Source organism: Schistocerca serialis, chromosome 2, assembly GCF_023864345.2.
Source record: "Schistocerca serialis cubense isolate TAMUIC-IGC-003099 chromosome 2, iqSchSeri2.2, whole genome shotgun sequence".
Taxonomy (NCBI): Eukaryota; Metazoa; Arthropoda; class Insecta; order Orthoptera; family Acrididae; genus Schistocerca; species Schistocerca serialis.
This window is the reverse complement of record NC_064639.1, coordinates 1104767474-1104795295: the sequence shown is the minus strand read 5'-3', so window position 1 is coordinate 1104795295 and position 27822 is coordinate 1104767474.

Genomic DNA, 27822 nt, shown 5'->3' with positions numbered 1-27822 from the left:
GTACTATGAGCCAGTGTAAAACCAAGTGTCGCTACATAAAACTTTAGTCAACTCTTCGTCATCAGAAACTGTGATCTGAATGTCCTGGGTGTACCTTAAAATCGAATGCCTGATTTCGGAATTTCTGTCCGATCATGATGTAATCCAGCCGGAATATATTTTTTTCTTCGGATCTTTTCAAAGTATACCTCTTCCTCCGATGCTTGCTGAACAGAGTATTCGCTATTATCATCTACAATTTATAGCAGCCCTCAATTACTATTGCTTATCCCGCATTCCTACCGCCAACCTCACATTCTCTTGTAACCGTTTCTTCTATTCCTTCCCCTACAACAGCATTCCAGCCCTCCGTGACCCTCCCTTTACTTACTGAATTCACTGTTCGATGCACTCATATACTTTCTCTATATTTTCATCTTCCTTCTTGAGGCGTTGGTACGTACAACTGGACTATAGTTTTCGGCGTTTTTCGAAACTGATGTGAGTAGCACTATCGCTGAAACTGTTCCTAGTAAATTTTCTGCCCTAACCTTCTATTTATAGCGAATCCTACTCCCGCTATACCATTTTCTGCTGTTGTTGGTATGACCTAATTTTCCTCTGACCAGAAACCCTTACCTTGTTTCTGATCCACTTCACTAACCTCAGCTAAATCCAGACTGAGCATTTACATTTACTCCCTGTCCAGATTTTCTAGTTTTCCTACTATGTTCAAACTGACATCCATGGTCCGACTCCTAGGGTACTATCTCTTCGTTGGTCATTCCATGTCTTTCTCTTCACCTTGTCAGTCTCCTCACGGAAATCCGACGGGGTACTTATCCCGAACTCGATTACAGGCCACATGTCCTGCGGATATACATTCTGCATCTTCAACTCAGTGATATCCATTGCCTTCTGCTCTCGCGTTGCTGCAAGAGATAGCTGTTGTCTTAAAGGATGTACATCTATTGTAGACTGCGATGGCTGGTGGCTGACCACCTCTGAGTCAAGGACTTACGTATGGTGCATAGGTGCACGATGTGTGAAAAAGAAACTAACTGCAAGGAGACTGCCTTTCAGAGTAGTGTAAATGCCCAGAAAACAGGAAGTTGTCTCTGTCAGCAACAGAGGCCCGTGAGAACGAATTTCTCACAAGCGCTAGCCAGGGAGGCATGTCTGAAGAAACGCTGCACCATTCTTCTTAAAACAAAGGTACTGCAATGTCTCATTCATCCGCCGATACCAGGAAGCGACTTTCAACTAAAAATGTCCTCCCTTGTACGGGAATTGCATAACGTGTGTACCATACTTGTTGTCACGCAGTAGCGACGACATACAGAAGTTCGGGAGCGCCCGCAAGTCGTGCTCGGGTAACCAAAGCGGTTGAGGCGAACACTCGCGTAAAGCGGTTAATCTAATTTCGGGTCTCGATCCTGCACAAATTTTCATTGTCGACATTCCTCTAGACGGCTCATGGTTGTTTGTATTCGCGACACCGAAGGCCGAATAACCTTTATCTACATATGTAATAAATATAACTCAATCACATACGGTTTCAATCTATGAAAAAATTTATCTAAGCAAAAAGTCTCTTCATTTTCATAACTTTCAGTATCATCCATTAACTCGCAAGGGACGTGGTCAAATATTTTTATGATCCTATACTTGTGCCTTTCCTGTAGAAGAGCAAGGATAAGTTCTGTTACTAAAGGTACACGTTAGTCCTTGTTTTTGTTTGTGAATGTTACTATCATTTCAAATTGTTGTTATCTATGCTCAACAAACTTCATAACAAGGTAATTTATTTAAGGATTTCGTACATTTATGTCTAGTTCTTTAAATATCTACCTCCATGAAGTTCGAGGATGGATACTACATAACTCACTAATGCACTACAGCTGCTCAAGAAATACTGTATGTCTGTGTGCAGAATGGCCACTCAAATATTTTATTTGGAGGTAATGAATGGAAATATTAAATGTGTGAAAACAGCACACACCATACAACGTTTTGCGAATAGTTCCTTACGCTTCCCTTCGGCATACGAAGTTTCAAAGTAAAATTGGATTAACTTTGTATTTGCAACTATAATAATAGCCTAATTTAGAGCGAATGATTATAGTTTTATTGTAAAGCATCTTCAGCTGACACTTCTTTTTGTCCTCTACGTCATTTCCTAACATGGTTCTACACACGGGTATTCTGTTTATACCACACAGCACTTCACTTACACGAATATATTTTTGTGTTCATAATTTGTAAATCCTCGTTCACCTCGTGTTGAGCTGGAAGACACTTAGGAGACGTGGAGAAAAATATTCCTTAGTAAAAGTCAAGAAAAATTACACTATCTTTGTAATGGAATGAATAGTCCTATTAGTACACAAAGTGGACAAAGAGTAAGCCGTGGAATGGCGACAGTAATGATACGTAGCAGATATGGCATTAGCGACAAATTTAACATCAAAATTTGTGAAAACGAAGAAGAAGAAGTAAACGAATTCCACTATTTACGAAACAAGATAATGTATGAAGGAAGGAGCAAGGAGTACATCAGAAGCAGATTACAAGAGGCAGAGAGTGCATTCCTACCAAAAGAAGTCTATTACTATCAAAAATAGGCCTACGTTTGAGGAAGAAATGTTTGAGAATGTACGTTTGCACCAAAGCATTGTATGATGGTGAGTCATGGACAGCGGGAAATCCGGAAATGAACAGAGAACAATTGTTTGAAATGTGGTGTTACAGAAAGGTGTAGAAAATTAGGCAGACTGATAAGTTGAGTTGTGAAGGATCTATCAACAGAACTGCATGTGAAAAGAATACAGCAGCTTGCAAACCATCTCTGTTTGTCAGGACATCTCCGAGTTTATTTGGTATATTAAATAATACATGCTACATGCATAAATGGCTCTCGTTACCCGGTTTTATTACAGTGATTGTTAATCAAACTACGTAGTTTGCTTGCAACAGTATTTGCCTTGCAGGGAAGCCAAAAGAAAATCAGAGATCAAAAAAGCACATAAAAATCGAGTCCACACTTAAAGAGGAAACATATAATGAAATGTATTTTTTATGAAATATTAGTTATGAAGACTCTACCAAAATACACAGAAAGCCAACAGACCGGCACAATAATAAATCTCACATACAGTCATCACCACGATCAGAAGCTAGGTGCATTATGCCACATTCTAGATAAGCAAATGAGTCTCTACTCAATAAGATAAATTATGGAAACTAAATTATGAAAATTGGCTGCGTACAACAGCTACGACACATATACAGTACACAGACTTAATAATAAAATTAAAACATAGCTGCAAGAAAACAATGTATCCAGAATGCAGGAACACTCACAATGGACCAACCCAAAAATACACAAAACATACAAACTTAATGACACATGAAATAAGACACATGCTGTACTATGAATCATCTACACACAGTCTGGTAAACGTTCTAGAGAAACAGGGCCTTCATGTAGTATGTAACACAGTGTAAACTCAGCGAGCACACTTGAGCCTATACATAATCAAAATGGAAAAATTCAAAGGAGCAGGGATATATAAACATGAATTTGAAAGTAGTGGCGCAGTATAGATGGTAATTACAGGTAGAAATATTAAAACGTGTTGTGAAGAACACGGCACATGAACCACTCCACGTTCAAAGAGCGCTTACAACACTACAGCCATTGTCCCGGCACAGGAAAACCAGACAGGAAATAAATAATCACAAGAAATATCTTAACCAAATGCAGAAAAGTGCCTCACCCTCAGAAGAACTGAATAAAAAATAGAAATAATTTACATAACACTTATAACAATAACAGGTACACATATACACACACAGGTAAACATATGTATATGGTTCAATTGGCTGTAAGCACAATGGGACTTACCATCTGAGGTCATCAGTCCCCCTAGACTTAGAAATACTTAAAACTAACTAACCTAAGGACATCACACATCCATGCCCGAGGCAGGATTCGAACCTGCGACCGTAGCAGCAGCGCGGTTCCGTACTGAAGCCCCTAGAACCGCTTCGCCACAGAGGCCGGCTAAACATTTGTATACCAACGCAAACATGCCTCCCCCCCACCCCCACATACACACATTCCCATGCACACCAATAGGTTTGTTGTAAGGTCAGTACCTATTTCTCCTAGAAAGTAGCATCAGCTCCTGCTGGAGTCTAATAACGCTGAGTAAATTGAGGCAGTGCAAGTCATGAGAAATTAATGACAACTGGTAGTGTGTAAGATGGAAGTCGATCTGTAAGACCCTCAACATCCAAATAGGAAGACATTGTGAATGTCGTTCAGCACATCTTTGAACAGGGCCCTTCAAAGTCAACAAGACAAGCTGCTAGGGATACGGGATTGTCAAGTCTTACGGTAATGACCATTTTAAAAAGTGAGCTATCGTTACGACCTTAGACGTCAGACTACGGGCAGCAACTGTTCGATGAGGCCTGCAACAGGAGAAAGTAGTGTTACGAGATTATGCTTGGTTAGGGAATGATAATCCCGATCTCTATGACACTATCTTGTGATCTGGTGAAGCGGTATTTCACGTTCAGCGTTTGCTGAACCATCACAATAATCATTGTTTGTCAAAGTTGTATCCAAATGTAACGGTTGAAAAAATGCACTCAGTGGGATGACGTCAAGCTGATATATTGGTCCATACATACTGTGCGACGCCATGAATGGTACACGAAACTTGCGAGATTCTTCGAACTTACGTATGGCCTGTGATTCAAGAATGGGAAAACGGATGGGAACTGCTGTTTATGGATGCGTCACCCTACCCGTTATTTCCAGTGAGAGAATAGCTTGATGACAATTTGCCTGGCAGATGGTTTGGCTGCCAGGGACCGGCAGAATGGCCTACACGCAACCCTAATATAATCCCACACCACTTCTTCCTTTGGGATTGGGCTGAGGAGCAAGTGTACGAGTTGAAACCAAAGAATATTAATAGTCTCGAACGAAATATGTGTGAAATTTTTGCAAATGTCCAAGTTGAGATGTTAAGAAAAGCTGTGGATCCATTTCCTGAAATATTCAAGGTTTGTGTGGAAAATGCGGAGGCATATGTTTAAATGTAGCTTAATAACAGAATGCTGTACCCTAATCATGTAATGGGAATAAAGCTATGATAAAATGTATACTTTTTGAAATATTAGTTGTTGCGAATATGTGCTGACTTCAGAAACACCGTGAGTCACAAATACACAGCCGACAGTTGACAACAAGATTCAGTAGTTGGTAACAACGTTCGAAAATAAAAATAAAAATTACATGTAATCTTGCTCTCAGTGTTGTGCTAGGAAATTTCGGAAGACTATAAGTTGAACAATAGCTTTAAAACCAGCAATGTCAGCACACACATAGAGCAGCGTTAACAAACCAGTCAGTTACAAATTTGGACCATTATTATGTTACACAATATCAGGTAGTAGCAAAACTGTTTCTAACCTAAACGAACCATGTATAGCTTGTAAAACATAATGTTATACACATAAATATGTATAAATTTGAGGTTACTGACGATCACTTTCAAAACTTAAAGGTTAAACTTGTAAGGTATGATAGAATCAGTTTTAATCAGCTGCACATAGACTGAACATGACCTGAAAATTATTAACATAACACCGTATTAAACTGAGCTGAGAAAGACAGGAAAACAAAAAATATGTGACTATGACATATGATTTAAAGTTCAGTTTCTGATCAATAAGGATATCTAAGAAATTTGTACCCATTCAAATGTTTCTTCTGCGTTTTGTCATAACTGATCATAATATAATTTGCATTGTGCGGAAATGTATCGAGTGAGAGGATTTCATTTATTGTTCCTTTTTCTGTTGATCCATGTTTGGACTTGATCACGATGTATGTGAATATGCGTGCGGATAATATTCCGATCTAAGCTGGGTTACGTAAAAACACTACATTGAACATGACACATGTTGAATACAGTAGATCAAAAACGAAATTATTTGTGCTGATGGTACGAAAACCCATTACTTAGAACTAGGAGACTTGGAATAACTGTGAGGGACACAGTCAAAGAGGGTGTTGACAGATGATATGTGAGACAACTTGAGAATGTATAAAGGGTGATTCACCTGATCATATCTATGCAACGAGCAACACTTTCAAATACCACGCACAAGATTCTCGTATTATTTCGCTCGTCACGTACAAACTATTAGTGTACAGAAAAAAATGCGCATGACCTTTATGTAGGAAATTTAATACAGATAAGCTTTGCACTGGATACGTTTTCGGCAGAGGCTGCAGTTTTCGAATTATTTAAGAAAATAAGTATTCCTTGCTCTTAAATCAAGGCCTCAAAGTGAATGTCAGTCGTAAATGTCGAATCCAGTAACGGCCGTGTGGATGACATAGGATTTCTGTAAACATGGTTATTTACATTTCATACAAGGCAGCACAAATGCTATCGGAACAGCTGTCCATTTGCCGCGTGATGTGGTACACAAGGAGAAGAAAGAAACAAGTGGAACACTAGCTGAACAACTTTAAGAACAGAGAATGGGCACTTTATACGCAGAGGTCTGACTGTGAGACTGAAGTTAGGCTCCGATTATTCGTAATTTTGAATTATTCTTTTTATAATCACACTGTGTTGACTTTTAAAAATGTGAAAGTCGTCTGTTGTTAGACTTGTTTCATACCATGTTTTTGTCTCGAAGACCCCTAGTCACTTCTCCGTCTACTAGAATAGCTTATGTGTGGATGGGCACTGAAAGACATCTCTTCATTAATTCGCATGTACTCTAAAATGAGCCAGTTAATAGAATCGGCAGGCAGAATCGATTAGCAACGGCTGCTTAGTCAGTAGACAAAGCGAACACTCTGTTCATCCACCTGTTGCTGCGAGGACGTGCCGATCTGTTTGTCTTGTGATAAAGAAACGAGCACGCTGAAGCAACAACGTCCTAGATTGTGATGAGACGATAGCCTGTTTGCGCTGCATTTGCGTGGTGCTGCTTTGTGGAACATCAGATTTACTTGCGCGATGTAGTTACCAGCTATACTCAGCGAGGGCAACAGTAGTTATGCTGGAACACATGGAAACAAATATTCAGTTGTTATTCAGTCATTTGAGTTTGCGTTTTGATTAGGTCATTGCTTCATAAGTAAGTAATTAGAATAATGATCATTGATATGAATATTTGTTCCTTTTATTTTTATTTTTATACGCATATTAAGTATTCATATACATTGGGATTCTTACGACCTTACTTTTCACTTCTCAGAACTACAGGGAGTCCGTAATTAAAATCCCAGCTTGAAGACATTGCATTAAGAGAAACACTGCCGGAACGACGTAAAATTTCAACAGCAGATTATTGACACATGGGGAAACGCCAAAATATAAAAAATTAACGAATATTTGAGCAGTACACAGGGTGAAGCGAAATTCGCGCACTCTGGCTTCGCAACGCAACTCCTCACATGCCAGCAATAAAAAAATGCCTCTCACAAAATTTCGTCTGGCGAGTACATCCGGCAGAAAAAGGACGTTAAAGAGTGACAATCTGGCAACATTGTAATCACATGTATGATAACTACCTCTGTCAGCAAACATTTCGTTTGCTGTACAGTGGGTGCAATGGTTATAGCTTTGGATTAGCATGCAGCAGGTCGATGGTTCGATCCTGGGATAAGGCCTATGTTTTTTATTTGGTAAATGTAGTGCAGGTGGTACAGTATCTGGCATATTAATCGTCAACAGCGACTGCAGCGGGCCTTGTAGAAAACGCTTGCACTAACATACTACAGTCGTAGAAATGGAAGATTGGTCAGCTTTGAAAGAAGCCCTTTTCATGTCATAGAATTTCACAGTTACCTCATCCACTAAATGCGAAACTTGTTTTCTTTGTATCCTCCTCCAATGGTCCCAGAGATTAGTAGCAATTATTATTCTTCCCTCGTTCAGTTCCATACATTTCGTTAGGGCCTTACGTTACCAATATGACTTCCAATGTGCTTTGCGAGTAATGTCCAGACTCGGTTACTATTTTTGTGTGTTATCACCATGGTCCTACTAACTATGCCTTTCAACATTGAGTCTGGTAATTATATGCTGTTTAGTACGTATTTCACTGCATTATTATTATTATTCTATCGATGAGATTGTCGAAACATCAAATCTATTACGGTTAGGGACACAGTGTATTCGGAACAGAACATTTCACAATTAGCGATTTCGGTATGAATCATGCAGAACAATATCTGTCAGAGGGGTAATGCGCAATACATGGGACAGACGTATCTTTAGCATCTCGAATTTGATAGTGTTTTTGTAGTTATTCTGTCGTATGACAGGTCATTTTCTTCAACTGTGTATTTCTTATTTGTCAAACCGCGTATATGTTATGTTCAGAGTTACCAGAAGTTGTAAATTTAGGATACATGTGACCTACGAAACGGCGTATATTACAGTATGAAATGTCAGAATGCAATTAGCAAATAAAGAGAATGTGCTTTAACCCAGGATAGAACCCACGACCTCCTGCATGCTAACCCGAAACCCTATGCACTGCACCAACTGTGCTGCTCAACAAATAGATGCTGACACAGGTAGTTTCCGTACGTGTGTTTACAATGTTGCCAGATTGCCACTCTTCAACGTCCATTTTCTGCCGGATGCACTCGACGGACGAAATTTTGCGAGAGATTTTTTTTTTTTTTTTTTTTTTTTTTTTATTGCTGGCATGTGAGGATTCGCGCTGCGAAGCCCGAGTGAGCGAATTTCACTTCAGCCTGTATAGAGCTGTAAGAGTCAGAAAATGCACACCAACAACAGATGCGCGGCTCACGTCTCTTCCTCAGTTTGCGAACGAGGCGCCTAATACGACTGTCTCAAAAAAGGATTATATGAATGCGTGCTGTCTATTCTTTCGGACATGTCAGAAACACACTGACACCACACGGAATACGCCGTTGTGATACATATTACGTAAACTAGAAATGGATGGAGGAGAAAGGGAAGGAAAGGAATTGACGTCAGCTGTATCTGCACTTTATGTTAAATCAGCAACGACGAGGAAAAAATGTGTGCCGGACCAGGACTCTAATCTGGGACCCCAGTTGCGTCAATCACTGCACCATCCGGACCGATTGTTTGTCGCTGTAGCGAGGACTATCTTGCCACGGCTCAGTTCGAGCGAAAGAACGAACACAACTCATTCATGTAACTGATTCACCTCGATGGGCCTTGAATTCACCACCTTCAGTGCCGATGCACAGTTACGTTCTACCTCCTGTGTGAATCCCAATGTAGAGAGCATATAGGACATCGCCTAGGAATACAGATCGGTGACGCCCGCAAGGAGGCGTGCCGAGATAATTCGTTCAGTTGCGATATCTACTCCTTCCACTTTGTGTGGTGGTTAATGGAACCGCCTAGTAAGCCGACGATCCCAGCTTCGAAACTCCGACCAACACACATTTTAAGTCATCCCTGCTGATTCTGCTTAAGGGGCTCCGGTACGCCCTATACTTGCAATGTTAAAATAACGCTTATAAATTACATCTTTCCTCACAAAGTATTTGATGTACGAAGTTGAACTTTTTACAGATTATTTATTGGAATATGGGCTACAACTTAACACAGGGATTTTAGAAAATTTTAGTTCAGTTATTAAAGAAGATTTTTTTTTTCAATTGTAATGAAAATTCACAACATTTTTTTGCAATTTTTTATTTATATATTCAAAAATGTACAGTTTTTTGGAGAAAGGCTGTGTTAAATTATGCAGAAGGTACTGTGTAACATTTACTGAAAGTTTGAAACAAATATGTTTGGAAGATCCTTAGAAAACATGTAATTAGTATGAGAAAATAAAAGTTTGGGGAATCGAGCGACAAAGATTGGATTAACTTTTTAGTGCATTCCCGGTTCATAGGATGGATTATCTTCATCCTCTGCAAACTCCTCCTCCAGCTTCCTCTTGTTCCTCCTCCTGTTTACTCTTGCTTGTATTTCTAGACTCTTTACAGCCCTGTCTGCAGCCCGAAGGCAATCCTTGTCTAAACATTCATAGTTTTCACTCATTGAACCAAGCTTTTTCTGTGAAGTATTTTCTTTCCCACTTTGACTGCTATGGGCAGGTGTACTTGAGAGGATAGGTACACCCACTTGGTTATCGTCTTTATTGTTTACAGTAATAACACATACCTTTGGCTTTCCAACATTTCTCCTTTTCCTAAAAGCCTTCAGAGGATTTCTAATAAATTTACTTTTACTCATTATTATACTTCAACGAAACAGAGACTCAAGAAACAGAATTAATTACGAATATTTTCGAGATAACAACAGAGTAAATAAACATGAAACAATCGACAATCACACCAGCGATATATATTGAACCATCACAGGTTAGCCACAACACATACTTTATCTCACGTCACTAAAATGTACCTGGTGATCACGGACGTTAATAATAACACCATTTGACAGCAGTTTAACAGCGCCACAGTGGGTCACGCCCATGTAGAACACATTTCAAAAGAAATTTAAAAATAGTTGTAGTCTTCATAATTGAATAAATTATATATCTAGTAAAAGTTGATAGTCTGCAGATTCAGAAAACGCAAAAAAGAAAAAATTGAACTTTTCATGATTTTGAGCCTTTCCGGAGCCCCTTAAAGTCCCGATGCGGCTGACATCTGTAATTCCTTTTCTTCCTCCCTCCTCGACCTTCACTTTACACAATATCCATGAAAGATCCCGTGCTGTTGGTAAAGCCCTTTCACGGTGGTGACTGTGCGCCAGTAGTCCTCCAGAAAAAGTTCCGGATACTCGTGGTGTGGAAGAAAGCTGTCTGATAAGGGTCTGGAGAAAACGTTTAGAAAATTTGGAAAAACTGCTTCTCTAAAGTGGAATGTGGCAGCGGGCGACGACAGCAGTTGATCCGACGTCAGTCGAAGATGTGGCCACAGCATTGCAAGAGAGGTCGAGCAGTGACGTGCAAAGGCACTTGCGCGAGAATTGTCTGAACGTTGGACATGCCTGCGAACACAGGGCATAAAATCATACGAAACATCCCTCATCGTTATCCATATAAAACCACTTATGTTCAGAACTGCTCCCCGCTGACCTGCCAGCAAGACAAACATTCGCTCTAAAATTTCCTGGTAGCACGGAAGTGGACAATAAATCGTTATGAAACGTCTTCTATCCAGACGAAGCCCATTTCCAAGGACATGTCAATACGCAGAACTGCGGAATACGGGCAAAGGAAAACCCGCACTCACTTCAACGACCAACAACTGATACTGAAAAGGTGACTGTGTTGTGCGGGTTGACAGTATCGTTTACCGTAGGGCCACATTTTTTCGAGGAGATGAGTCCTAATGTTCCTGTTGCCTGTACCGTCGCTGGTAAAAGCTGTGCACACCAACGTCGTTCCAATCCTTCAACAGTGTGGATATGTAGGCAGTGTCACTTATATGTAAGATGGTGCTCCTCCGCACATTACACAGCCAGTGGTGTGGCTGCTGGAGAGGCATTTCGAAAGTACTAGAATTATCAGCCATTACTTCCCTACAGCCTGCCGGTCCAGATCACCTGACTTTATCCGTATGACTTCTGGCTATGGGAGTCCCTGAAGTAGGTTGTGTTCGGTGCTCCACTTACGGACGCATACGAACTGAAGGCAGGCATTCTAAACTTGACCCCCGCGAAATTCCTATCTGTTTTGGAATATGTTGTTTCTCGATTTCAGCCTGTCACAGAAAACGGTGGACAACATACTGAACATATCTAGCTCCGTCTCATGGCAATTATTAGAAACCGAAGTCATTCTGAAAAACGATTTCATTTTGCTTTTAGTGCAGTTTTTTTCCTCTGGACAATTAAAAACCATGTTTCCCATGTGGTGCGGCCTTGTAGTGGAGTTTGGGCTTGCCTAACTATCAGTGCTACACCTATTGACTGCTGATCTTGTACAATCATTCACATGGAACAGTACTAATGTGAAATGTGCAACTCCGTCCGCTATGGCCGGGCGGTTATAGGCGCTTCAGTCCGGAACCGCGCTGCTGCTACGGTCACAGGTTCGAATCCTGCCTCAGGAATGGATGTGTGTGTTGTCCTTAGGTTAGTTACGTTTAAGTAGTTCTAAGTCTAGGGGACTGACGACCTCAGATGTTAAGTCACATAGTGCTTAGAGCCATTTGAACCGTTTGAAACTATAGCCATCGTATTGTGATTCATTTGTCACTTGTAGCCCCTCCATGTACGTTAAGACGCTTACAAACGCCATCTATTGGTAAAAATTTTCGTTAAATTTTCCTTCGTTCCATGACGTTTCCCCCTGCAACAATAATATGCTGTTGAAATAAGACGGCCGGCCGGTGTGGCCAAGCCGTTCTACGCGCTTCAGTCCGGAACCGCGCTGCTGCTACGGTCATGGGTTCGAATCCTGCCTCGGGCATGGGTGTGTGTGGTGTCCTGAGGTTAGATAGGTTTAAGTAATTCTAAGTTCTACGGTACTGATCACCTCAGATGTTAAGTTCCATAGTGGTCAGAGGCAGCTGAGTAAGACGTCATTCTCTTTCTATAGTGTCTGTATCTGGAATTATGGACTCCCTGTGAGGCCGATATGCAAATCTATACATGTATTTACTTAAGAACTACATTTTGGAACCAATTACGTTCAGATTTCGTTGTATTTCAAACAGAGATGGAGTGACGTGCCTTCAACAGTGATAGCACATTCATATTTTTAAATAAATTTTAAGCTGTCCTGGTAATTTGTATTACAGTGTAAGTTCGACACACATTGTTTCAGCGACGGACACTATGATATTATGAACTCACGGAAGCTCAGATCATTTGAACTTTTTTGTAGGATATAGTGTGTAAATACATCTGCAAGCATGACTTAGACCTACACGGAGTAATTCATAAACAAAAACAGTGAGTAGCCACATGATATCTGCTATAGGAACTATGTTTTCAGCTTTCTCTCAGTTTAGCTTACGTTAAACCCTCTTTGAATCATTCCTCGGCACTCTGGAAACTTAAGCAAATTTAGTCATATTGTACTTGTTCACTCACTGGCCATATTTGATATAAAGGTGAATGTTTCAGGCCTCTGGAAAACTATATTTCCGAGTTCTGGCCCGAGACGGACCAATAAGGTTGGACTGACGCCTCGCGGGGAAGCGTGCGGTTTGCGGCGTCTTGTCACGGTTCGCGCGGCTCCCCTCGTCGGAGGTTCGAATCCTCTCGGGCATGGGTGTGTGTGTGTTGTCGTTAGCGTCAGCTAGTTTTAGTTAGATTAAGTAGCGCGTAAGATTAGGTACCGATGACCTCAGCAGTTTGTTCCTGTAGAACTTACCACAAATTTCCTATTTCCTATTTCGGATGGACAGCCGTGTCGTCTTCTGCCATTGGCGTCGTTGGGTGCGGTATGGAGAAGCATGTGGTTGGCATCCTGCTCACTCCGCTGTTATCGAGTTCTTGACTTTGCAATGGACTAATCGGTCAAGTAGCTACTCAGCTGGCAGCATCCCGTTCCAGCTCTCCCATCAAGGAAAAATCGCTGGCGGTACTGGGAATCGAACACGGATTCTCCACATTGCAGTCAGCATTGCTAACTACTCAGCTACTGAGGCGGACATAAGCAATTACAGACCCAAGAGTCCATTAACAATTGAAAATTCGTAATAATGTAGGTAGACAGATCAAAAATACGTACACATGCCTGAAATTACATGGCGTTTCATTGAAACCAAAAAAAAGTGCTTGAAGTGAACAACAGACTGGGCTTCATATGAAACTAGAGGAATAATTACATGACATTTTTAAGGCAAGTACTGAACATGTCGGCCGTCATTCATCAACAATACCTGTTGTTGTCGAGAGACAATGTTGTGAGCGGCACTGTACAGCATAGGTATGATGGGAGATTGGCGTCGTATATTGTCTCCTAGCATCCCTAATGAGGGCGGGTCCCCGCAGTTGAAAAAAAGGTTCAAATGTGTGTGACATCTTATGGGACTTAACTACTAAGTTCATCAATCCCTAAGCTTACACACTATTTAACCTAAATTAACCTAAGGACAAACACACACTCCCGTGCCCGAGGGAGGACTCGAATCTCCACCGGGACCAGCCGCACAGTCCATGACTGCAGCGCCCTCGACCGCTCGGCTAATCCCGCGCGGCCCCGCGGTTGACTTGGACTTCACGTAACTCCAATACCAATAATCACACATTAAATGAATTCGCAATTGGGGATAAGGACAACTATCAGCTGTAGAATAGAATGACGACAATGAAAGATTGTGCCGGATTAAGATTCGAACCCGGATCTCCTGCTTATCGCGAGCGGTCACCTTACCATTTAGCTATCGGTATACGGCTCACGGCCAGGCCCAACTTCCATGTGTCTTCAATCATGCGTTTACGAGCTATATTCGTACAGGTCGTATACGAATGATTCACAACATATGGAAGTTTGGGTCTGTTCGTAATTCATGCACGGATAGCCAAATTGTGAGGCGACCGCTCGCGATAAGCAGAAGATCCGGATTCATGTCCCGGTCCGGCAGAAATTTCCATTCTCGTCACTCCATTCTGTAGCTGATGGTTGTTGTTATTCGCAATTTTGATTTCTTTTAATGTACCGGGAGATCAAAAAGTCAGTATAAGTTTGAAAACTGAATAAATCACGGAATAATGTAGATAGAGAGGTAAAAATTGACACACATTATTGGAATGTAATGGGGTTTTATTAGAACAAAAAAAAAAAAAACAGAGTCCACAAAATTTCCAACAGATGGCGCTGGACAGCAAAACGTCAATGACTACGCATGACAATCGTGAATAAAAGAAGTGTAATGGCGCAGAAAAAGGCGCTTTTAGTGAAGCTGTATTATCAGAGTGGGGAATGTGCTGGTTCAACGTTACGATCCTATTGTCATAGGAAGGGGATTCGATCGGGTAAAGGTCCGTTGACAAATGCAGCTGTGGCGAGAATGATTTCGGAGTTCGAAGCCACGAGTTGTTTAGACGATAGACGCCTTAGTGGCCGACCGAGCACAAGGCGTAATGCTGCTGAGACAGTTCAGGAAGAAATGGAGACTGTAGCGGGTTCGTCTATGAACGGGGAAGTCAGCGCTCGTGCAGTGGCACGTCGCACAGGCATTCCATACACTACTGTTTGGTTGACACTGAGGCGTACCCTCCGATGCTATCCGTACGAAATCCATCGGCATCATGAACTGTTACCTAGCGATTTAGTGAAGCGGAGGGCATTTGCGGTGTGGGCCTTTCAAAAGATGGCGGAAGATGACGCTTGGTTGAGAAACGTGTTGTGGACCGACGAAGCTCATTTCAAGAGGCATTGTCATGTCTGTCAACGCCCACAACTGCAGAATTTGGGCTACCGAAAATCCTAGTACTATCGTGGGAACTCCAGTGCACGACGAGAAAGTCACGGCATGGGTTGGATTTACCACATCTACCGTTATCAGGCCTTTTTTCTTCGAGGAAATGCGTGATTCTGGTTTTGTAACTGCTGCCGTGACGGGTGAGAGGTACGCCGATATGTTACAGAATCGCATCATCCCGAGCCTCGCTGATAAACACCTGCTGGAACGTACGATGTTTAAGCGGTATGGCGCTCCACCCCATATTGCTAGACGCGTGAAAGAGCTCTTGCGAGCATCGTTTGGTGATAATCGTACGCTCAGCCGCCACTTTCGTCATGCTTGGCCTCCCAGGTCCACAGACAGTCCGTGCGATTATTGGCTTTGGGGTTACCTGTAGTCTCAAGTTTATCGTGATCGACCGACATCTCTAGGGATGCTGAAAGCAACATCCGACGCCAAAGCCTCACCATAACCACGGACATGCTTTACAGTGCTGTTCACAACATTATTCCTCGACTACAGCTATTGTTGAAGAATGATGGTGGACATATTGAGAATTTCCTGTAAAGAACATCATCTTTGCTTTGTCTTACTTTGTTACGCTAATTATTGCTAGTCTCATCAGATGAAGCGCCATCTGTGGCCAATTTTTTGAAATTTTGTATTTTTTTGGTTCTAATAAAACCCCATGTCATTCCAAGCATGTGTGTCAATTTGTACTTCTCTATCTACATTATTCCGTGATTTATTCAGTTTTCAAATTTATACTGACTTTTTGATCACCCGGTACTTCATTACGGCTGTAGTCGCCGCAGTGCCTGTTCCTTTGGAGATGCATGCATGTCCAAAGGAACTTTGCGTCGTAATCGGAATAACACAGGCATTGTGATATCGTTTATATCGTCTATATAATTAATAACACAGGTTGAGGTCTGGGACATGGAACGAGCATGACGTAGGTGACGGATCACCGCGTGATCTTCACCGAACGATGTGTGCAAGAGATCTTTCACACGTGCAACAATGTGGGGTGCAGCGTATACCGCATAAAAGTCGTACTTTCCAGCAGGTGTTTATCAGCTAGGCTAGAGATGATGTTATTCTGCAACATATCAGCTTATCTCGCACCCATCACACTAACAATTTAAGAGGAGCACCTCGCATTTCCTCTCAAGGAAAGGGTCCGGTCACGTGGCATGTGGTAAATAGAGATCACACCGTGATTTTCTCGACATGCAATATGGTTTCCACGACAATTTTAGGAGTTTTGGTAGAACAAATTCTGTAGCTGTGGGTGTTGATAGACAATCGGTGTGTGATATGTGCTTCGTCGATCCACGAACGTCACACAACCGGTGATGCTTTCCCCCTTTCTTTTTGTAATTCCCACATCACAAATACAGTCTGTGAAACAAAATTGGTGGCTAACACTTCATGATGACGGTCGATTTTGCTCGGATAGTGCATGGGGGCTTAATTGAAAGAATAAGATGCAATAATTTTAGTAGCTGTGTGACCGGTTACGAAGTCTCGTAACCGGTTGGACCTGTGCAGTATTAGCACGCAATCTGACTGCATTAAATAAAAATAAAGAATGACGAGGAATTTCCATTAACACAATTGATTAATTAAGTCCCCTGCAACTATAAAAGCTACGAAACAACAAAGCAGAAGTGTAACAGTTCTGTGTGTTGTAGTGCGACCCAACGTACATGTATCTGGCTCGGTTCTTTCTCAAAACGACAAAATATTTTAAACACCATTTACAATGAACTTATTGAAAAACCAGAAATACTATAATTGCACATAGAAACCAGAATTACAAGTCTAATACACGAACACGAGCCAGATGCTTTGTTGACTATACCTGTGACCAAGAGGCATTGTCATTAAAGAAATCTGTAATACCTTTTTACTTCATTATATATTGACGAAAATTTTCCATTACACCAGCATCATAAATCAAAGCCCATCTCCTTTCTCAAATGCACTGTGATAATTGCAACATCTTCCATCTATACATTACACCAACCGAACAGCATCTACTCTCTCGCCCAACAGAACAACAACTGCACTCGACATCCTCTGAACTACTACTGCACCAGTGGAGGCGGCGGAATAATAATCTTTCGCGCAATCTCTGGCGCTGTGACTCAGTGTAGCCACCTTTCAATAGTATTGGAGGATATGCGTTAGTGCTCTTCAGACAGTAGTGTATGGCTTTACTGACAGCGCCTTTTCTGTTAGGTCAACAAACCACTGGCGCATCTGACTCCCTCTACCACTACAGCTCATTTTATACACGATTATTATGCGACATCACTGATGTGTTGCTGTCCAGGCCCCACACGTTGGCCACTTTTTGCATTTGTTTTTGGTTGCAATAAGAAAACATGACATCATAAAAAACATCACATTTCAGGCATGTTTTTCAGTGTTTACATCTCTACCAACATTGCTGCATGAATTAACGCATTTTCAGATGTTAACGGAGTTTTGGGTCACCCTGCGTATTTACGAAATTTGAATTTTAGCTTGAGACCTTAGTACTATTAGAATACGATATTATTAACACTAGTGTTTCCTATGCACTGTGATTCAGATCTATTGCTTTCTTCATAGAGTGAATTTTCAGCACAATCGCTGATACAATATGTCAACATATTGTTTCTAGTAAAGTGTTGGAGCTTCTGCTAGGAGGCAAAAGAAATATGCACATGTATATGCAAAAAGCCTCTGATGTAGTAAAAATGGGGTTATCAAAACGCACTTACAGTCTCAGACATCCGCCTGAACGGTTGTAATAGTATAATCATTTCTCATTTACGTAGTGAAAGATGAGTGATTAATGTATATCCCTTTGCCGGAATATACAAACCCATATTTATCTCTGTCGCCGGCCGAAGTGGCCGTGCGGTTAAAGGCGCTGCAGTCTGGAACCGCAAGACCGCTACGGTCGCAGGTTCGAATCCTGCCTCGGGCATGGATGTTTGTGATGTCCTTAGGTTAGTTAGGTTTAACTAGTTCTACGTTCTAGGGGACTGATAACCTCGGCAGTTGAGTCCCATAGTGCTCAGAGCCATTTTGAGCCATATTTATCTCAGGAAATATCCATGAATTAAAGATTATGTGGAATTCCAAAGACTTTTATTTTGTCATCAGTCTTCGGACTGCTTTGATACAGCCCTCCACGAATTCCTCTCCTGTGCTAACCTGTTCATGTCAGAGTAGCACTTGTAACCTACGTCCTCAATTATTTCCTGGATGTACTCCAATATCGGTCTCACTCCGCAGTTTTTGCCTTCTACAGCTCCCTCAAGTACCATGGAAGACATTCCCTCATGTCTTAACAGATGCCATGTCATCCTGTCCCTTCTCCTTATCAATGTTCTCCACACACTCCTTTCCTCTCCGATTATGTGCAGAACCTCTTCATTCTTTACCTTAGCAGTCGACCTAATTTCCAACATACGTCTGCAGCACCCCATCTCAAATGCTTCGATTCTCTTCTGTTCCGGTTTTCCAATAGACCATGTTTCACTACCGTACATTGCTGTACTCCAGACGTACATTCTCAGAAATTTCTTCCTCAAATTAAGGCCGGTATTTGATATTAGTAGACTTCTCTTGGCCAGCAATGGCCTTTTTTGCCATGGCGAGTCTGCTTTTGATGTCCTCCTTGCTCCGTCCCTCATTGGTTATTTTACTGCCAAGGTAGCAGAATTCCTCAACCTCATCTACTCCGTGACCATCAATCCTGATGTTAACTTTCCATCTGTTCTCATTTCTACTACTTCCATTACCTTGATCTTTCTTCGATTTAATCTCAATCCATACTCTCTGCTCATTACACTGTTCATTCCGTTCAGCAGAACATGTAATTCTTCTTCACTTTCACTCAGGATAGCAATTATATCAGCGAATCGTATCATTGATATCCTTTCACCTTGAATTTTAATTCCATTCCTGAACATTCCTTTTATTTCCATCATTGCTTCCTCGATGAACAGATTGAACAGTAGGGGCGAAAGGCTACAGCCTTGTCTCACACCCATTTTAGTAGGAGCACTTCATCTTGATCGTCCTCTCTTAATATTCCCTCTTGGCTGTTGTACATGTTGTACGTAACATGTCTCTCACTGTAGCTCATCCCCACTTTTTTCGGAATTTCGAACATTTTACACCATTTTACATTGTCGAACGATTTTTCCAGGTCGACAAATAATGTGAACGTGTCTTGATTTTTTTTTAGTCTTGCTTCCATTATTAACGTCAACGTTAGAATTGCCTCTCTCGTGCTTTTACCTTACCTAAAGCTAAACTGATTGCCTTCTAGAGCATCCTCAATTTTCTTTTCCATTCTTCTGTATATTATTCTTGTAAGAAACATGGATGCTTGAGCTGTTAAGCTGATTGTGTGATAATTCTCGCACTTGTCAGCTCTTGCTGTCTTCAGAATTGTGTGGATGATGCTTTTCCGAAAGTCACATGGTATGTCACCAGCCTCATACATTCTACACACAACTCGTAAATATTCGTTTTGTTGCCACTTAACCCAATGGTTATAGAAATTCTGATGGAATGTTATCCATCCCTTCTGCCTGATGTGATCTTAAGTCCTCCAAAGCTCTTTTAAATTCTGATTCTTATACTGTATCTCCTATCTCTTCTAAATCGACTCCTGTTACATCTCCTATCACATCGGACAAATCGTCCACCTCATAGACGCTTTCAATTCTTTCCACCTATCCGCTCTCTTCTCTGTATTTAACGGTGTGATTCCCGTTGCACTCTTAATGTTTCACCCTTGCTTTTAATGTCACCGAAGGCTATTTTGACTTTCCTGTATGATCTGCCTTTCAGACAATCATTTCTTTTTCGATGTATTCACATTTTTCCTGCAGCCATTTCGTCTTAGCTTCCCTGCACTTCCCATTTATTTCATTCCTCAGCGACTTGTATTTCTGTATTCTTGAGTGTCTCGGAACATTTTTGTATTTCCTCCTTTCATCGATCAGTTGTAATTTTTCTCTTACCCATGGTTTCTTCGCAGTTACCCTCTTGTACCTATGTTTTCTTTCCCAACTTCTGTGATGGCCCTTTTTAGAGATGTCCATTCCTCTTCAACGGTACTATTCCTTTATTTATTTCTAGTTTCTGCTAGGAGTCACTTTTTTATTTTATATTTATATTTAATCTAACATAATAAAAGGCGTTTCGAACATGTTCTGTTCATCTTCAGGAATTTGTACATACATGCAGAAAAATGTTACTTAAAAGTAAATAAACAGTCTTAAACCAGATTAATCTAAAACTCTTTGTCCATTATTTGTGATTGTAGCGGCTGGTGTGGCATTTGGGGTGGAGGAGGGGGGGGGGGGGCAGTGTATGGCTAGAAATCGGAATCAGTGATGTCTTATGCTGGTTTTCTTCCTTGTGATTTCGATTTCTAGCCATACACCATACACTGCCCCCTTTCTCCCCCCCCCCCCACCCCCCACCCCCCACCCCTAGATGCCACACCAGCCGCTACAATAACAAATAATGGACAAAGAGTTCTGGATTAATCTAGCTTAAGACTGTTTATTTATTTTTAAGTAACATTTCTCTGTATGTATGTATAAACCCCTGAAGATGAACAGAACATGTTCGAAACGCGTATTATGTTCGATTAAACATAAAATAAAGGAGTGACTGGTAGCAGAAACTAGAAATAAGTAATTATCCCACACAGCCACGGTTCACAAACATAGCCATTATGGCCGAAAATAATAAAGAGCTATTTCTTATTGCTGTATATGTAGCCTTAGAGAACTTCAACCGTATCTCGTCATTCCTTAGTACTTCCGTATCCAACTTCTTTGCGTATTGGTTCTTCCTGACTAATCTCTTAAACTTCAGCCTACTCTTCATCACTACTACATTGTGATCTGAATCTATATCTGCTACTGAATAAGCCATATAGTCCAAGCCTTATAGTCCAGTATCCGATTTCGGAATCTCTGTCAGGCCATGATGTAATCTAACTTGTAATCTTCCCGTATCAGCGTGCCTTTCTTGTGATACTTGAACAGAATATTCGCCACAGAGCTAAATCAGTCTTTGTCCTTTCTCATTCCTTGTCCCAAGCCCATATTCTCCTGTACCCTTTTCTTCTACACCTTTCAATATCCTCATAAACTATCTCTATCACTTCATTTTCAGCTTGCGGCGACGGCATGAATACCTGAACTATCGTTGTTGGTGTTGGTTTGTTTGTCGATTCTGATACGAAAACCGCATCACTGAACTGTTCACAGTAACAAACTCTATGCCCTACCTTCCTATTCATAATGAATACTACTCCCGTTATATCATTTTGTGCTGCTGTTGATATTACCCTGTAGTCATCTGATCAGAAATACTTGTCCACCTCACTGGCCCCTACTGTATCTAGATTGAGCCTCTGCATTTCCGTTTTCTGATTATCACATTTCCCTGCCACGTTCAAGCATCTGACATTCGACGCCCCGACTCGTAGAACGTTATTCTTTCGTTGATTATTCAATATTTTTCTCATGGTAACCTCCCTGTCGGCAGTCCCCTCTCGCAGATCCGAATGGGGGACTATTCCGGAATCTTTTGCCAATGAACAGATCATCATGACACTTCTTCAATTACAGGCCACATGTCCTGTGGATTCACGTTACGTGCCTTTAATGCAGTGGTTTCTATTGCCTTCTGCATCCTGATGCCATTGATCGTTGGAAGTTGAATATTTCGGCCAGTCACATTAAAATTCCAACCTTCGATCAATAATGCAAGAATGCTGGTGGCGAACTGAATAATGGTTTACATTACAGTTATATAGAATGTGATATCGAAGATGGACAGCTGCTTACGATCGGAAAAATGCATGTGACTTGCTAGGAGAGTCCCTGTTTAATCGAAAGAACTATACTCGATGACCCCATTTCAGAAGTTTGGCTGTCGCAGTCAGTTTGTACAGTGAAGCTGACTTTAAAATACGGTACAATCTGATCACCTCACCTTTCGATACCTTTTTCTATTAAGTTAAGTCGCCTGTTATTTGGTGGTTATAACTGGTATACAGACTCGAAAGTAGTGGAACACTTTCGTGTAATTGGTTTCTGCCATTTATTTCTTCTCATCTCGAATGCCGTGGAACATTTCATGTGTTATTGGTTTCTGCCATTTAGTTTTTTCCATCATTGCGGGTAGGATTTAAATTATTTGTCGTAATGTTTAAACAGGTATTTATTAGGTGGTGTACTGGGGCAAATCGAGATTAGGCTGAAGCAGGTAGTCTGACCATGCTTGGTGAATGTACTTGGCCTTAAGTTTCAGGGATGTGATTTTGGCAACTTGTCTTATTCCACACTCTGCCTCGCTTAATTTTATTTGATTATGTTCACCTCATTTGCAGTGCTGCTGCAAGTTTCCAGTTAGCCATGTAATTCTTGTACAATGTCTATCAGAACTCTTTGTTTCAGTTTACAACATTTTTCAGCCATTGTCATAAGTTATAGCTTTTAATGATTATTATTTTTTAATGAGTGGATTGTAAATTATTTAATGAATAATTGTCGCCAGATACAAACACTGCTGTTTTAAATTGCTTGTTTAACTTTGGCGTATAAATAATATACTATAATCTTGAATGATAAATCTAAAATATTTCGCATCAGAGGCAATGTAATCTGTAATTTAAGTGAGGTGTTCGCTTTGTCTCCTGGTAACTGTGTGTTTGTTAAATGTATTTCAGTTTTATGTCTTAGAAGTACAGATCCTGCAGTACAGACGTGCTGGTGCTGCATTTGAGTCCTGCAAACTTTTGGATTTATATGAGATCTAGTTTTCTGTGCATCTGTTGGGATTAAATTGTCTTCCCATTTATTTAACAATAGGTAAATGAATTTCCATAGATTCTACTACAGTTTTACCTTCTTTTGGAAGTGTGTCTCTTATTTCAACTCTAGCATCATTGTAGTCAGCCCATCTCATAAGAGTATCTCCTGCCTGGAACTTGAAGGCCACCTTCCCATGAAATTTCCTTATAGTCCCTAAAGATACCACCAACTATGTTCAGTGGATAAAGCATTTCAATTTTCTTACTCTTTACAATACCATTATTAAGTAAATGTCATCCATACATTTTATCATTGAGTCATGAAGTCAAATACAAGAAAAGTGATGATGAAATTAATGGATGCTCTGTTCTGGACATATTATATCTTTTCTTTATGGTTATAAAATCAAATAGCATTTCTACATAATTATCAATTAATTTTTTGTTATATATTTCCTCACAGGTTCCATAATCTCTACTGTTATCTCCAATAATACTTAATCTCATGTACAGCTGACCATGATTAGGATGAAGCCATCCATCTTCTATATTTATGTTAGTTTCTGTGCCCTTGTTAGTAATATTTAGATTACTTTTATCTTTCTCATTGACAAGGGCTGAGTAGAACATGTAGGGAAGCAGCCTACTCACGCCGTAAAAAAATTCACACCAGTCTTTCCATTATGTGCCAGCCTAGTCTGCTGTAACTAGCTCTGAAGTCATAAATGTTGCACAATACTTTAAAAATCAAGTAAATAACCTGAAACGTTTCTAGCATGTCAGAAGTAATACTAAATCAATATGTGTTGAATGTCAGTTCAATAACTTTAACCATTTTTGAAATTCGGACGTTTTTCTGTAAATATCATTGGCGCAACAGAAAAGAGCTAGAAACTTAAAAATTAGTATTTAGACTGCTTTTGCATAATAATTTAGTAGAAACAATATTCTGGATCTCACAAATAAAAATTTTAGTTGAAATTCATGACTTTCTGGTTTTTGTCTTAAAAATTAAGGAAGCAAGATTGGTTAAGTAGGCGAATAAATAAGGCTAGGATGTTTAAATTTAAGTAGAAGGGAGATCCGCTATAATCATAAAGATGTGAGAAGTTTCAATTGAATAACTATAAAACTATAGCGATAGCGAATCTCCAAAGGGCAAGTTCAGAGCTCGTCTACTGTGTGTAGTGTAGATAAATTAATTCTCTCGCCCAAAGTATTTGACTTAGCCACGTCAGACCTTTATTATGATTACTTACCTGTGTGCTGAATGCACTTTTAAATTGAGAGCTTCGTCGGCCACCAGCAAAGGAAGCGATGATTTACTCAATAACTTAAAGTGGTGCATTACTAGCCCAGCGACTAGTTGGGAGAGCAATTTTGACCAGGCGTTCCCTTAGCCGTCAGCACCGCGGCTTTATATATAAGAACGCTGCGCGAAAGAAAAAGGCCCCAGTTCTCTCCAGACGCTGATTAGCGCACCACCTGTGTCGGAAGTCGCATCGCGTCGGTATCATTGCTTTAAACAGCCTCGGATGCCGTAATAAGTTACTCGGGATACGCATAACCATGAAATCGTTTTCGAGTGAAGGGTTAATTCTGGGATGACTTTAATGATCTATCTTCAGTTTTTGTATGTCGTATTTTCACGTGCCGCCGCGGGACAGACATTCTACCATTATTTAGCGTGGCGTTTGACGAACATTATCATCAAAATATGGCGAGCATTCACTTAAACCTTTAATTTGAACAGTTATAGTTGCATCAGCGCATTAGACTCTGAACTGCTCTGTTAGTTGTATTGTGTGGATTCTTTTTGGTCTGTGACTTTCAGAACATAGTGAACATTTTAGAGAGAATCGTTTTTGATTATGAATCCCAGGCAATCTCCTAATTCCTTAGAGCTATAAGCTGTAGCTATAAGTGTATTTCTCACATGAAGTGGGCACTAGAAATTCTAATTACAGGCTTTACGTTTTGCTAATCACTTTCTGGTTGCCAATATTGTAGTTAGTGAGCCAGTGTTGAGAACAGCAAAAGACAGTATACATAACAGGAACATTTAATTAATAACAATTAATTCACCAGCCGCCTCACATATGGTTAATCAGCTGGGAAATGCATCTTTTCTCCATTATTATTAACATTTACAACAACAATAATTCCACCCGCTGCCCCACATATGGTGCATCAGCCGAGAAGAGCAAACAAACAAACAAAATTTATAAACCAAATATAATTCCACAGGCTGCCCCACATAAGGTGCATCGGCTGGGAAAAACAAAACATTTAATATAACAATTATTCCACCCGTCACCCCACATAAGGTTTATCGGCCAGGAAATTCATCTTTTCTACATTACACTCTACATTTAAATAACAACAAAAAAATTCCACCCGCCGCCCCATATATGGTGCATCGGCTGGGAAAAACAAACAAAAAATTATTTTATACAACAATTATTCCACCCGTCACCCCACATAAGGTTTATCGGCCAGGAAATTCATCTTTTCTACATTACACTCTACATTTAAATAACAACAAAAAAATTCCACCCGCCGCCCCACATATGGTGCATCGGCCGGGAAAAACAAACAAAAAATTATTTTATATAAACAATTAATTCCACCCGCCACCCCACATATGGTGTATCTGCCGGGAAAGAAACTGAGTAAAAGTGAAAGTGATTTTAAACAATTCGGATTCGGGAGTGAAATGCGTCATGCAACTGAGTAATAGAACAGTGATAGTGTCAGGCGTGCATGTGGGCGGCGCAATTGGATTAACAACGCATCTGGATTGACGGAGCTGGCACTGAGTCTAGCAGCGCTGCTGGCATGGCGAGAAGTCAGTTTCGCCTCACCGCAGTCGTCCGCCGGAGCAACCAGAGCCGCGCCTACATTTGCGGACCACGCAAACACACAGCAGCCGTCAAAGTGCCATCTGCAGTTCAACGCGCCGTGTCGCATCAGTAATCCTGGTACGCCGCGCCGGCAACGCCATACGTCGTGCAGAAGGAACTAAGTTAAGTGAAAAGCTGTTTAAAATATTACTAACTGGCACTAAAAGACTGTCGCCGATGGAACCGCCAGAAGAAACTGAGGTTAAACTTAAATCAGAACCTATGTCTGTTGAGGGAACTGTAAATCCAGACAACGGTTCAAGTGTAAATATGATTGAAAATAGTAATGTTAAAGTGAAATATGAAGTATTGTCTCCTGACAGTAGTGTGAGAAGGGGCAATGATTCAATAACAGAGACCCCTGGAGTAAGGCAGAAATCATAAATTATTAATTTCTTGGATGATTGTTTATCTGATGAGTTAAAAACGAAACATTCATCAGAAGTGGTAGAGTTTAAAAACGATAAGTTAGATATGACTGATCTATCAGATGTTTCATTTAGTTTTGATGATTCTGGTATTGGAGCTAGTTTTTCGTCACCTGAGTGCGGTAAAAAGCCAGCTAATGAGCAACCCAAAGATACTGGGGCTATTGATTTAAATGTTATATTACAAGCAATAGATGCCAGCATTGCAAAATTGTCAGCCAGTAATGCTAGAGTGACAGCTGAATGAAAGTCTGAAATAACTGAGGTCAAAACCAGTAATGCAAAAATTTCAGCCAGTAATGCTAGAATGACAGCTAACTTAAAATCTGATATAATTTAGGTAAATAACAGGTTGTGGCCAGCCAAACTAATTTTAATAAACGATTGGAGGTAATGGACAATACCTTCAAGGCTGGTTGCAATAAGTTGAAAGAGGATCTTGACATTTTGAATTATAAAATTGATTACAATCATGAGGATATTAAGAAAAAGGTTGCTCAACAATTTTCTGAAATGTATGAAACAGTAAAATCCGAAGTTGCTGAGGTTCGCGAAGACTTTCAAATGGATGATGCGAAACTGGAGCACAAGTTAACAGAAAAGATTGAGGCGGAATCTGAACTGTGCTCAGATAGGTTTAAAGATGTTAATATAAAAGTAAACATACGTCTAGCAGAAGTAGACGCAATCAAAACTGATACTACTCATATTGTGCTAAGAGTAGATAATGTTGAAATGAGAGTAGAAAATATTAGTACTAACATTGTTAACATTGAGAGTAAAGTAGCTTCAGTAACTTCTGGTAATGGTAGTATACAACAAGTTGTAGCTGCAAACGCCGCTTTTATCGGGTGTCGGCAGTTCTTGCGGTTCGGTCCAGATAAAAATATACAGCCGCTAGATTTCTGGAACGATTTTGAAGACGTGATTCCACCAACTTGGTCTGAACGAGAGGAGATCTCGTTTATTAGAAGTCATTTAGCAGGTGACGCCATGCGTTGGTCAGCTGATGTTATGTTGAAGTGTAAAACATTAGCGGAATTTAAAACAATTTTCATTAATGAGTATTGGTCTAGCAATAAGCAAATTGAAGTGTTGAGAGAATTTTGGAGTGGATATCGTTTCAATGCAGGCAAGGAATCTATTAAAGAATTAGCTAGGTCATGGATCTCCCGTTTGTCACATTTGGCCGAAAAGCTAAAACCTGAAATGATAATACTAGGTCTTGAAGCC